Source organism: Archocentrus centrarchus, chromosome 10 (genome assembly GCF_007364275.1).
Source record: "Archocentrus centrarchus isolate MPI-CPG fArcCen1 chromosome 10, fArcCen1, whole genome shotgun sequence".
In the NCBI taxonomy this organism is placed as follows: Eukaryota; Metazoa; Chordata; class Actinopteri; order Cichliformes; family Cichlidae; genus Archocentrus; species Archocentrus centrarchus.
The window spans coordinates 20,158,615-20,172,216 of record NC_044355.1 but is presented as its reverse complement, the minus strand read 5'-3'; positions in this window follow the sequence as shown (position 1 = coordinate 20,172,216).

Below are 13,602 nucleotides of genomic sequence, written 5' to 3'. Positions count from 1 at the left end.
ATTTCTTCTTCAATCCTGACGGATGGATGGATAAGTATCTTAGAACCTGTGCACAGCTTCTGATTAATGGATCCTCTTGATTTTATGGCTATAACATCATTGAGGCAGCTGCAGTGGGGCTGCAAACAACTATACTGCTAATGCTAGAGCCAATCCCAGATAAAGAAGCTGAAAGATAAAGAGTGTTGTTGAGGCACCGTAATTCAGAACTGACACATTTATTCTTCACAAAGAAGCTGAATTTGACTTTATGGTGATGACATTTTAAGAGGAACATAGTTTAATCATACTGAGCAAACTGCCCCAAATCCTGCATCTATATAAATAAATATCCAATCAGCATCTGCTAAACTTGCCTTACAAATTACAAATTAGATGGGAGGAAAGAGATAGAAGAGAGAACCCCCGAATTCACACAGAACTCAGTGATTGGGAGAAAGGCGGATGGTTTCACGAGATTTTTCATTGGCAAAGAGGAAGACAGCCACAGTTTGTGCTTGAGTGTAATGGCCTGAGGCACCAGACATATTTGTCACTATCAGCTTGCTATCTGTAAGACAGGCAGAAGAAAGACACAGAACAAAGGCATTTCCTCAGCCATAACTTTGCTGTTTTAGTACAGGCAGACCTGCTGTGACTGACACATTAGCGTAGTAAAATAAAGTGCAGTCGCTTTCACACATGCGAAGGTTTATTTTGAAGTGACTCACCACGATTCCCTGTTTTGTCAGAGCCGAGCTTTCAAAGAAGTGAAATGTGCTGAGAAAAACTGCAAACCTTAGCAGACAGGCAGGCAGATACTGGGCTTCTAGCTGCCTGCATGGTTAATCATCAGGTAGTGGCAGTTTGATTCATCTTCACAGCCTTTAGTTAAGGCACTTGTTTGGTGCAGACTGATGTTTTATAGGCACACATTTTGTGGTTGCAAGTTGTGTCTGAACAAATCAAGAATGCACAAAAATTGCGCTGCTGTGGCCTGTCTGTTTCTGTTTCAAGTTTGGCTTAATTCTCATCGCTTTCACAGTTTTAGATCAAAAGTTAGTTGGATTGTGCAGGAAACTGCAAACAGGGATCTCTCAGATGGCTCCCTTAGTGTTTAGAGAGAACAAAACAAGCACAATTGGCAAATCATCATCATTTAAGTCACACACCAACACTTATAAGTACTTTTAAATAGTGATTTTTTTTTTTTTTTAGAATTTAACCCTGTCTGTGTCTGCATCCAGAGAGCAGAAAGGGGACAGGTTAGAGCTGGTGCTTGCAGCGAAGGTGTCAGGACCTGCCTGATGCTTCCCGTAAATCTCTGCATTCATCACCTGTTGTCCTTCTGACTCTCTGACCGCTCTCGTTTCACCCTGCCAGCTCATCTTTCCCCGTGTGCCGCCTTCCTCTTCTCTCTGCAAGGAGGAGAGTGACAGCGTGGAGAACCCAGCGACTCCTTTCATGACAGCAGCTGTCAGTCTTTTCTATCAATAACACCGGCTGACTGACACTCTCTTAAACCCTGCTTTTATTTCCCTCTGGGAATCTCTAACACTGACAACAGCAGCCACCTCTGGCCCTCTCACCATGCTAATGCAGATCCTCCTTTCTCTGCACAACTTGCACCTGTCCTGCATTAAGAGAAAAACAAAAAACAAGTAATATTTTAAGATGGCTAGTGAGTGAATATGCAACTTCTTCCAGGGTTTAGACTAAAGCTGCAATGAAGTGTCTCTTTGGATGGAATACTCCACTGAACCAGGTTTTGCCAGATCTCATTTAGATCCACCTGAGGGTGCACTGAGTGGCATGCAATCCCAGAGATGAGATGTCTATGGTGGGGAAGGATTAGAAGAGACCCCCCCCTTGGCTAGCTGGGCTCCTGGACTATCTGAGCGGCTCTCCTGTACACATGGGGTTGATTTGTACAGCTGGTTTTCTGATAGTTTTATTGTGTCTATCATTATTAACCAGTGTGCAGCTTTAGATCAGAGTCAGCGCTCTGCACGTTTTTATACACTTGGCTTTTATGAGCTTGTTAAGACTTTGCGAGTCAATTATATCCACTTCTTATGTTTTATTGTTTTATTTTATGCTCTTTAATTAGTTTTTGTTTGTTCATTTCTTGTAATTAATGACCAAAAGGGACTCTCCACTGCATAAACCTGTAAACACACCCTCTAGCCTTTCTTGACTTCTTTCCTCATTTCTACTGAAAACACTTGTCTTGGCCTATCCCTTTGTTTGTTTAAGACCAAATGGAAACTTAGATACTTACAAAGGAAAAACACAAATAAGCTGTCAGAGTCTAATCATATAATTGCTGACTGTACAGTCACTAGCAGTGTCACAAGCTGGAAGATTAAGATACTCATAAATCCAAGTTTTTCTACCAAATAAAACAATAATCTGGCTGCGTGGTGGGTCCACCTGGCAGTTGGTGTGTCTCTCAGTTCCTCTACAGCTTTCAAATGAGTTTCCTCCTCAGTGACAGTTACAGCATAATTGACTGATGTCCAGCCTTGAGCAAATAGGACACGGGTTGAGCTCTGTTCTCACGCAAAAGTCACCCACTTTGTGAAATCTTTTATCCAGTAAAATGGATCATCCATCAGTAACTCAGCTCCCCTGTTCTAACCTCTTTCAACCCGCACTGTTGTGTAATAGGCTCTACCTTGTGAGTCAGCGATGGTGGGGGGAACACTTTGTCTGGAAAGAGGGTCACTGCCTGAGAGTAGAAATCAGCCTCTCAACAGGCTTTGGCACAGTACAGCACGGTTCACCCTAAAACCAGAGATTTCCACCTTCCGACTTCATTTAAGCAGCTTAAGAGGAAGCTCGCTGTTTTCCAACTGTACTTATTGCACCTGTTTGCATTATGCGTTTGTAGTCTGCCGTGCCCACCATATGATGGTCTTCCTCTGTGTGTGAGAACTCCTCCATCTTATTGATGCTGTTCCAAGTTATGTAACTGCACACTGTGCCACAATAACGGATTAGACCAGGTTTGAGAAGATAAGCTGCATAATAATAAGAAGAAGTAGTGGCAGAAAGCTGGTTTTCAGTGATTATGTTCAGAATGTGTCTCATTCAGCATCACCAGTTGCAGCTCCCTGCCATATTTCATTGGTAAAGTAGTTTAGTCTGGAGTCGTATTCTCATTTGGATTTGTGTGTTTGTTTTTCTTCCATGTGGTGATTCAGTAGTTCCTCTCAATTGTACAATTATTTGTTCGTGCATTTGTTTCAGCGCTTCTAATCCTAGCCCCCCTCTGTCTTTTCCCACCCTGTGCTTTTCCTCTCTAGATATCCTGTTTATGTGACGCACACAGTCGTAGAATTATTGCGGAAAGCATGCACAGACTTATTTCCAGACACATTACACACTTGAGTTGAGTGTCACCTTTTGACAGCCTTTTGTAAATATTGTCACTCTAACCTAACATTGTTCGGAGCTGGGTCTTTACATACGCCGGGGTTTTAGGACAATTGCTAACATTTTCTTTTTAATATAGTGTGCTTTACTTACTTGATGCATTTGCAAAAGTAACGAGCACCCAGTATCTCTCTCTTTGTGTACACAGCATAGGTCGGAAAAGGGTTGGACCACTGCAACAGCTGTGGAAGGAACAGGGAAAGAGTCTGGAGGAAAAGGCGTAACTGCAGCCTGTCGACCGCTACTTCCACTACCCTTGCTATGGAACACACTCAAACATGCGCTGAAGACAGTTTCACACTTGCTTGCCCTGTAAACACATGCACACACACATAAGCACAGAGATCATAATTATAAAGAGCATTTTCATTATTGTAGTTGTGCGGACCTCTCTTTGTAAAATGTCATGCCAAAGCAGAAAACAACACATGAGATTTTGGACTAGGAATGACCCATGCTTTCACTTAAGATGTGCGAACTGTGAAGTGAAGGTGATGATTAAATACTGGGTAGGTGTGGTTCATAAAACATAGACCTTTTTGGCACTCAAAATGTGCACTGATCACACCCTGGTGTGACTTTTAATTGACACACTCAGTACCTGCAGACAGCGATTATTTTATTATCTACTCAAAGTTACACACCCTGAAGCAGTGCATTAAAAAAAAAAAACCATACATGACCTGACAAGCCAAAATCTTTTGAGAACATTCAGCATTCATCCACAACAGTAAAATACATTTTAAACCTTTATTATTCACATTTCATTTGAAACTTTTAATAAAGGCATCTAATGTTCTTGTGCCAATCTTCTAGATTAAACTAGTAATTTTACCGAGCAGCGAAACTTTAGAACAGCATTCAAACACAGCTGTTGTGGTAACGCTGCTTCAGTCAAAGGCCACCAACAGAGCAGAGAGTAGTGGAGAGTAGTAGCTGGCAAGGCCAGCAGAATTAATTTGCAAGCTTTTGTTATGGTAACATTTACAGAAAAGGAGTAATTTACTTGCAAGACAAATATATTTACTTTTGGTTTATCAGCAAGCTGTTCAGATTCAGAGGATTACATCCTGTGTTATCTCCTGCAGAACAATTACAGGAATCACAAGAACCTGTTTCTTGCTGACTGAGTGAATGAAAAGTGAAAACAATGAGGATCTAAAAGTGGGCCTGAGGTTGGGCACTTTGCATTTTGCATGGTCAAGCTGATCTAAAGTTATATGCATTGTACTAAAATATAATTTTTACTATTAGTAGTTACATACTCTTGAGTGATCTTTAACCTTTTAGCACAGCTTTGAGTCCCTCCCTGGAAACAGCTCCTAGAAGGTGGGTCCAGCCAGGAGGAAACGGGGGTGAAATGTCAGGGGTTGCTGATGGAGAAACAGGGGTCATTTAGGAAATGGATAGGGGGGTGACCTCTGACACCACAGCCTCTAAGTTGCAGACTCCAAGTCTTTAACTGCCAATTGAGTAAACATTACTCACTGTTTGCTTGGATATCTATTTTATTGCATCTTCATATACAATTTAAAAGCACTCAAACTGGTGGAAACATGCTTTAATTTTTAATGATGGTTGCCAGAAGAACCCCTCTTCTCTGGCAGCATGGCTTAGGTTTGCAAAGTTCAACTTGAAGAAATCACAAGACTTCTGGAACAATATCCTTTGTCCAATGTCCAAAGGAGACCAAAGTGGAGAAGTTTGGCCATAAACATCACCAAACTTAGCATAGCACATATGTTTCATACCAACTATCAAGCATGGTGGTGGTGTGGTGATGATTTTGGCTTGTTCTGCAGCCACAGGACCTGGGCATCTTGCAGCCATTGAAACAACTGCAAGAATTCTAGAGTCAAATGTGAGGCCATCTGCCCTACAGCTAAAGCTTGGTAGAAATTGGGTCATGCAACAGGAGGAAAATGGCAGCAGCAAATCTACAACATAATGGATGAAAAAGAAAAAAATAATCACGGTGTTGCAATGGCCCAATCAAAGTCCAGACCTCAACCTGATCAAAACGCAGTAGTGGGACCTTAAGAGAGCTGTGCATAAAGGAATGCCCCTAAATCTCAATGAAATGAAGCAACACTGTAAAGAAGAGTGGGCCAAAATTCTTTCAAAATTATGTGAAAGACTGAAAAAAATCATACATAAAAAGCAAGATATTGCTGTAGGCAGTTCTACAAGCTACTGAATCATGGGATGTACTCAAAGACAGTGGAAAAGATGGATGTAGCTACCATGACATCACCCACTGGTTTCCCATTTTAAAGCTCAGTCGCCTTCTTGGTTATAAAACAAACAAAAAAACAGATGAGTGTCAAAGAACTAATTAGAGTCCTGTGAAAACTTCTTTTTCACATGACCATGTATAAATATAAACTGATCAAATCGATATGTTCCTGCAGTTGGAGGATTTGAATTGTAGCTTAATTTCGGCTAATGCAGTGGGTTAGCATCTATTATATTAGCATAGAAAGACAATTATCAACAGATCATGTGTGTGAGGTGACATTTCCAATTTGAATCCAAGGAAAGTGATGTGGATGCTAACTTTTATGGCTCCGTTCTCATATTGTTGTTGAGGCTGTGAAAGTTCAACACTGGAAGAGAGCCGGGCACCCCCAAGAGGGGAAGTGAATAAGAAATGGGTCTTGGCTCAGAATCAGCTCATAAGTGAGCGTGTTTATTCCAGATAAAGGCCATTATTTTTCTGTTTAAAACAAGGGAAAAACACAACCATATAAAGTCTAAAGGATGCCGGCTGTTCCAGCAACTCTAAATTAAAATGTAATATATCAACAACAGCTTGGAAAGTTCTGATAACAGATTTTGACCCATAATGCTTACTTTGCTTTGAAGTGTGGCAATTTTCAGTCCAAAACAAAACAGACAGACACTTAGCTTAGGGACAATGGAGAGAGTAGCTGTTGTTATTTTTGCAGTCTGGTTGGGTAAGTTTCATGTCTGGCTGCTTAAGAACAGTGTGGCCTTTAGGGTTGGGTGGCTATAACCACAGAAACAAACTAGTTACTAATTCATACAGAGTGAGAAGGTGTGTGGATGCAGAAACAATATTCTTGTGCAAAGAAAGATGACTGAGCAGTACAGCATTTCTGAACCACTGTAATAAATGCCAGTTGTTAATCGATAACTTTGAAGGTGCCTTATTTTTAATCATAGTTTTCCTCTTTGTTAAGCACTATTATTGCTTGACCTGCGGTCACTGTTGTTATGTGACTGTTATTGATATGACCAAATGGAGGGAAAAGAAAAAAACAATGTAATGACATAATCAGCAATTCAGACACCTGAGCTTATATGCAATGTGCGCAGGCCTGTTTTTTTAGCATGACCTTAGTTTGGAGCAAATCCCCTTTGTGTGATACACAATGCAAAAACCAACTAGCTCATAATTATCGTTGCTTGGTTAAGACCTGCCCGATGCACCTGGGAAATCAGCATGGATCATGAACAACAGCATGAATGAGTATGCACACGTCATATGTGTAAATCATATGATTTTTCAGCTTGCTCTCACAAACGAAATAACAAAAAAAAAACAGCTTTGTAGTTATGTCACCATTGCACGTGTGCATTTGTTTAAGACGGACTCTGGGAGAACAACAGACTACTTTAATAAGTACCCTTAGCTTATCTGTTATGTTTATGGGAGCACTGTGTTATTATGTCGCCTGGAATACTGTGTACTGCACCCCCACCCAAGAGCACCTGGTGGGAAAACTGGCCAAGAATTAAAGCTTTAAAGCTGAGACTCAAACACGTCATTTCAATTCCTCGTGTAAGCCTCATCCTCTATACAGCTTACTTTGATCGGTAAAAATCAAAGTCCCCCATAATTCTCTGTGTGAGAGCCAGCCTGACCCTGAAAAACAACATGGTGGACGATTGTTGAAGAGCATTAGGTTGGTAAATGTATGTAAAATATTGTCCTTTTCTGAAAGGCGCGAGGGCAGAACTCATCACATGTTAGCCAGGTAGAGAAGTTAGTGTTCTAAGGGAGTCTGTTTAACCCAAATCATTTTTTTTCATAAATTAACCAATTTGGTTAGGCAAATCAAAAATCTGCCTGAAGGCAAAAGTAATAGTAAGTGAGCTAGGCCTAAAAGCCCTCAAACCACTTCTAAATACAGGATTTGCCGGTCTCTCTTAGAAGTGTTAACACTGCAAACACACATACATGTTGTTTCTGCAGACACATACAGTAGATCTATATATCAGTCAGTGGCAATCAACCTATTTGGTGATTTAGATATGAGGACGTGTTGGGGAGATCTGTGAGGGCCCAGCAAACTGCACTGCAAAGCAATTTACATGTCAGTCATGGTTCAAAGAGCCCACATATTAAAAGAGCCACTTCATGCCCAGATCTGTGCCCTGACTCCTACAGCTTTGATGTGCCATATAGAGGCACCCTCCTCTACTCTGATGCCCATGTTGTCACTGTGCCCCACTGTATGGATGTAATCAGGCATGCTTTGTTCATATGTGATCACAGCGCCAGCAAGAAGTGGGTATTATAGCTGCCATGTTTCAGATGCATCTCCTCACTGGGTTACTGGGGATGACAGAGATCAGGCTGTGATACACAGAATTAGCTGTGGGGCTCACAGTAAGGACAAAAACAATGATGATGCCAAGTCCAAGCTAAGAGGGATGTTTTACAAGGACAGATTTGCTGTGAATGGAGTGTAATGTGTAGCGGCTGCTGTACTGAAAAAGGCCATCTGACAACAAACTTGAGCTCCATTCAAGTGCAATGTGTACATCATCCAGACTTTTCCAACAAACTGAAACAAAGAGCAAAAGAAAAGAAAAAAAAAACATGTTTGGAGTGATGCCAAAGAGAAGAATCAAGCTGTCTCTAAAGTTATTGCCTCACTCTTCCCTCCCTCTCAGACATCCTCCTCTCCTCCTCCTCTATACCTTTTGCTTGGGTCACAGTTGGGAGACCATTAGGAAAGCACTCTGGTGAATCCCCCAGCTGAATGAGGGAGGCGTTAAATAACAGCTTTGCCATCATTGTTCACATAAGTGTGAGTCTGTCTGGATTTCTGTATCTGTTGTAGCTGTATGGACTCTGCAAAGTGCTCAGGCAAGTCCAAAATGAGTTACTTCAATGTCCTATTTTGGTTACACGCTATAATAAAAAAGGTTCCTCTCTGCTACTTTTCACTGGTCTCAATACAGACACACAGCATGCCTGTTGATTCTTTTCACTCTTTAGGACCAACAGGCAGGTGTGACCAGAAACAACAGGATGATAGGGTTCAACACCTCTACTCCCCACTGATTTCCTCTCACGTGCCAGCTCTAAATTCAGCCACACCCAGAGAGACCGGGGATGCAATCCCCAGTGAGCCTGCTGGTATATAGAATATGCTCTGTTTATGTCTGTTCGGTTGATATGGACCTGCACTCCAGCTTTTTTACCCCGAATACCTTTAGTGGGTTAATCACTTTAACCATGGAGTGTTCTTCTACTCAGACAGTTGTAGTTAACCCCAAACAGTCGCTGATAACCTCTGAACCTAACCTGTAACCTCTGACCTTAATCTCAGGGCTCTTCAAACAAGACATTGGCCTCTAGGGATTCAACACACATATTTTAATGTATCCCCTCCCCAACCCCTCTGTTTTGCTTCAGCCTTTTTTCCTATATCTTGTTTAGGGCAAGCCCGGGATAATCCTTTGAGTCTTTCTTACTTTGGAGCCCTACTCTGGGTTTTCACAACACGCAGAGAGGCCCCTGCCGTGTACACATGAGCAATACATGGATCTGTTTTTCTAACCTTTTCTTGTGTACACAGTGGTGATTTACAGCTGATACCTTCAACTGATTTCAGTCATTTCAGGCATTCTCTCTCTCTTTTTTTATGAGGTACAGCATCAATTATTCACTGCAGTATTTTCCTGTAGGGACATGGATGCTATTCCATATTTTTCTGAATTGCTTAAAACCATAAAATCCATAAGCTGCTATATTCTATATGGGGAATGGATTCAAGGAAAACAACAGTGTTCATCATCATGGAAAATGCTTTTGGATAACAGGGAATTTCTATGCCACACCGTAACTGGCTATTGGAAAGCACCTTATGTCATAATGAAACAAGGGCGTTCATATTCCATGAGTGGACAAAAGGCAAGGCTGTCTACTTTTAAAATTAATATCACCCTCGTGCATAGTATCTCCCTCTGAATCCTAAAGTTGTGACTATTTATGTTTATAATCCACTGCAGTCAGAAGTGTGCAAATATTACACAGGAGTGAGTTTCATGTGGTTTGGTGTGTATGCCTTTGTTTGTCAAGGACAGAGAGACCTTTCTGCTGACACCCTGTTCAGGCCTTTGATTCGACAATATATTAAACCGAACCACTTTCACATTTTCTAAAGCAGTAAAGTCAAGTACAGAGTGCACAAACACATCAATACAAACCAAGCTGTTTGAATTGGGGAATATAGGCAGCAGTTTGAAAAGGGTGTGTAGGGTGTTTGAATGAGCCCTAACAATGGAAGTTATGTAACTACAAAAACAGTCACTTTCCAGCAAAGGGGCCATGCATTTCCAGATACTTAATAGTAACTTTCAGTGTAAAGTGTTACTGTTCCACCCATCACTCACTACAGTTTAGGTTCCCTCCTACCCTTTTTAAGGCCTTTAGATCTCCTTCAGCAGGTTGAGTGGCTAATGAAGGCTCAAAGACAGTGATAAGAGGTAATAGTGGGTAATAATACTAATTGGTGGTAATCGCAGTGCTTCCAAAGTGGTATATCTGCGTGAGTAAACAGAGGGCTGGTTCTTTTCAATGAGCTCAGCCAGAGTGCTCTCTCTTTCTCACAACACAGCCTAGCAACAGTCTGCCCTTCCATTTTACTGGGTTTTGACCAAATAACTCAGCTGGCCATCGCCACTGCATTGGTCACTCATCCCTTTGTTTGCTTTCTTTTCTACTGCTGCCAAACATGCCAGATCTCCATGTGTTAGAGAGAGCGAGAGGAAGGAAGGGAGAGAGGGTCTGCACGTGATTTCCAAAGAGCAGAAAAACCCCATGCTGCTGTCCCATTAATCTGACCCACATCAAGTCATTTCTCTCTTATTCGGTTCCTCCCCACTAATGGATGTGAGATCATCTTGTTGTTTTAAAAGCAAAATTAACTACTACTGAACTTGATAATGGCAGCTTTTACCAGGGTTAAAATGACCAGATGAGCCAGGCCCTCATGTCAGAGAGAACTTAATGCTGTCGCCAGTTCTTGAAGGAATAGTCTGACATTTTGGCAAACGTTACCATCTAAAACTAGCAAGTTTTGTTAACGGGCTGCTTCACACACATGCAGGCTTCCACTCCCACAGAAGTCTACAGGAAAACGGCCCTCTGCCCTGACCCCTGTAAACACTTACCGGATGAGTTAATGGGCTCAGTCACACATTTTAGTTCATATTGAATAAAACATTAAATCCATTTTGTAAATTTTGGCCATTCTCGGTTTCAAAAAGGAGAATCATCCAGGTATGCTCGTTGGCTAACAGCATGTGATTGATAAGTCTTTAGCCAATGAGCGTGTGAATTCACATTCAGAGCCGCTCGTTGGTCATCACAAAAGGTTTCAAACCTAATGCCAACAGTGGCATAAGACTAGAACCATAAAACAGGGGCAACAGCTAATCTACCTCTGTCTGAAAATAGGAAAGTATGCCCCCAATCTCCTCTAAATCACCTCTAAATCCTACTGATTAAATCTTGTTTGTTTAATCTGTACAATAAATATGCATTGTTATTTTATTATTCAGGCCTATTTCTCATCTGTTTCCTGTTGGAAGGAACCCAGAATTGCACTAATCTGGTCCACAAATCACCTCAATTGGCTCTTTTTGACACAAAGTAGCAGCGAGCATACAAGCTCATTCTGGCTGTCTGAGCTCCTGAACCTGTCTCTAATGATATGCACAGTGGTATCAATCTTATAATCTAACTAGAAAGCAAGTCAGTGAGTTCCCTGAAATGATGAGCAATTTCTTTAAGCGACTGCACAATTAGTATGCCACTCATTAAACCTCCCTCCCTTATGACGTGTGCCCCAAATGTCCAGTCACTCACACAACAACTCCGGCCTCCAAAGGTTCCCCCACAACACAAGAAACTGGGCTTTGGCTCAGTGGTTCTGGGGCCCAAGGGTCCCTTATTTTACTAACAACTCCAGTGCTGCAGGAAAAGGCAGGATGCATTGTTATGCAACAATCTAGTCGGGATGAATAGGCTTCAGTACAGGCCCAGTGAATGCAAGTTGAAATGATGGGAACAGAGTAGCAGCTAGGTTAATCCCAGAGGGAGTCCCCTTGGGACCCGGCCCTCATAGCTCCTCCATGTTTTCTTTTCAGCCTTTAAATGTGCTGGTTAAATGTCTTTTTGAAACAGCGAAGAAGCAGAAAGTAGGAGGCTGGGTTCTGTGGGTTCAGCAGCAAAGCCGGCTGGTTAATCCCTGCAACACCAACACAAGGCCTAGCCAAACTCTTGGGGTCCATCCTCTCCTCTCCTCTCCTCTCCTCTCCTCTCCTCTCCTCTCCTCTCCTCTCCTCTCCTCTAGCATGGCCACCCTCAGGCACTGAGCCAACAGTCCCACTGTCTCCCTATGGGTGACATCACTAGTTGGCACAGAGAGGCAGGGGTGAATAATTAGGTTTGGATAGTTGAAGTGACTGTCTGTGTGTATATTTGCGTACGTGCATGGTTTATGCGTGTGGTGATGCAGAAAAGAATTTGCAGGCTTTACGCCACGTCATGCACGTACATATTACAACCAATACTAAAAAAACATGGAAATCAAAGGAAAATAATGTAGAATTTGTCTGAATGTATGCAAAATTGTAAAAAGGGCAAAGTAAAGTAAAAGAGCACAACGCACAAACAGACAAAATGCAATTAATTTACTCCTCCACAAAATAATAATAATAATTAAAGTCAGGGCATTATGTTTGGAGTTAACTGTGATGGTGGGAGATGAAGAGCAGGAGGCCCTGCTTTGAAACTCACTATAGACTCCATACATGACCACCCCAGCAAAACCCATCCGTTCATTGCTCTTCATGCTATATACCCAGCCTACTTAGGGCGAAGCCTTTGTTTGTGCGACGCGCTTTGTCAACCTCTATTTAGTGGCTTCTTTACGACAGGCTCAGCCCTTTGAATATTAACTGTGTGATCACTCTTGCCACACAAGCAGCTGCTAAGGACCCCCTATCAATGCATCCCAGCTCCCCTGCACTCTGCTGCAGGGCTTTGTGCCTGACCACAGCTTAGTGTATCCAGACTCTTGCGGGTCTCTCATAAACCAGTTAGGGAGAAATTTATTTTCCATCCCTTCAATGACATTTATGAAGCGCTTGACTTGTTTTATACAGAAGAACACTGTAAACCAGGGATCAAATATAAAAGTCTTATTACATCCCATAAAAAAGAAAGAACGATAAGAAGAAAAGAAGGGGAAGAAAAGGACTGATTTGTCCATGTCCCTGTATGTCACCGTGCCATTGTAAACTGTTACTGGAGTGCGACTGTACTTCTGACTAGTGTAATGACCATAGCAGCTGGGACAGGAAGGCGATGGAGGGTGGGAGAGGCAGTCCGAGTGCTTTTTCAGGCTAATAATCCCCTTTATTGAGTCTCAGGAAATCCTAATTGGAGTCGGAAGTGGCTCTAGTGGCCAGATGTGCAAAGACTAACAAAGTTGACCTCCTTCCCCGCACACCCGCAAGGACAACTGACCATAAGCACCTAGTCTCTCTTTCCCTTTCAACCTGCTGAGTTGAATTTAAATACACACACAAGCACATCCACAAGCTTTATCCACCCAGTGCTGAAAATGCTGCACTAGTAGACGGCTTGGTAAACACAGTAAAGCATCCAGTGTGCACAGTCTAACAAAGGGAGGTCCGGGGTTCAGTCACACCACTTGTCTCCTCTCGCAGTCAGTTCACAGGATTTCTAGCTAATGCTGCAAATGCACATAGTAAAAATTATTTTCAAATCAATGATCAGAGTAAAATACAGATGTGCTTGCTTTGGCAAAAAGAGGAAAACTCCAACAAAAAAAGTGAAAGCTTCCACAGATTGCTCTTCATTGTATGTTTTCCTTTCCTCACAACCTTGACTTACAC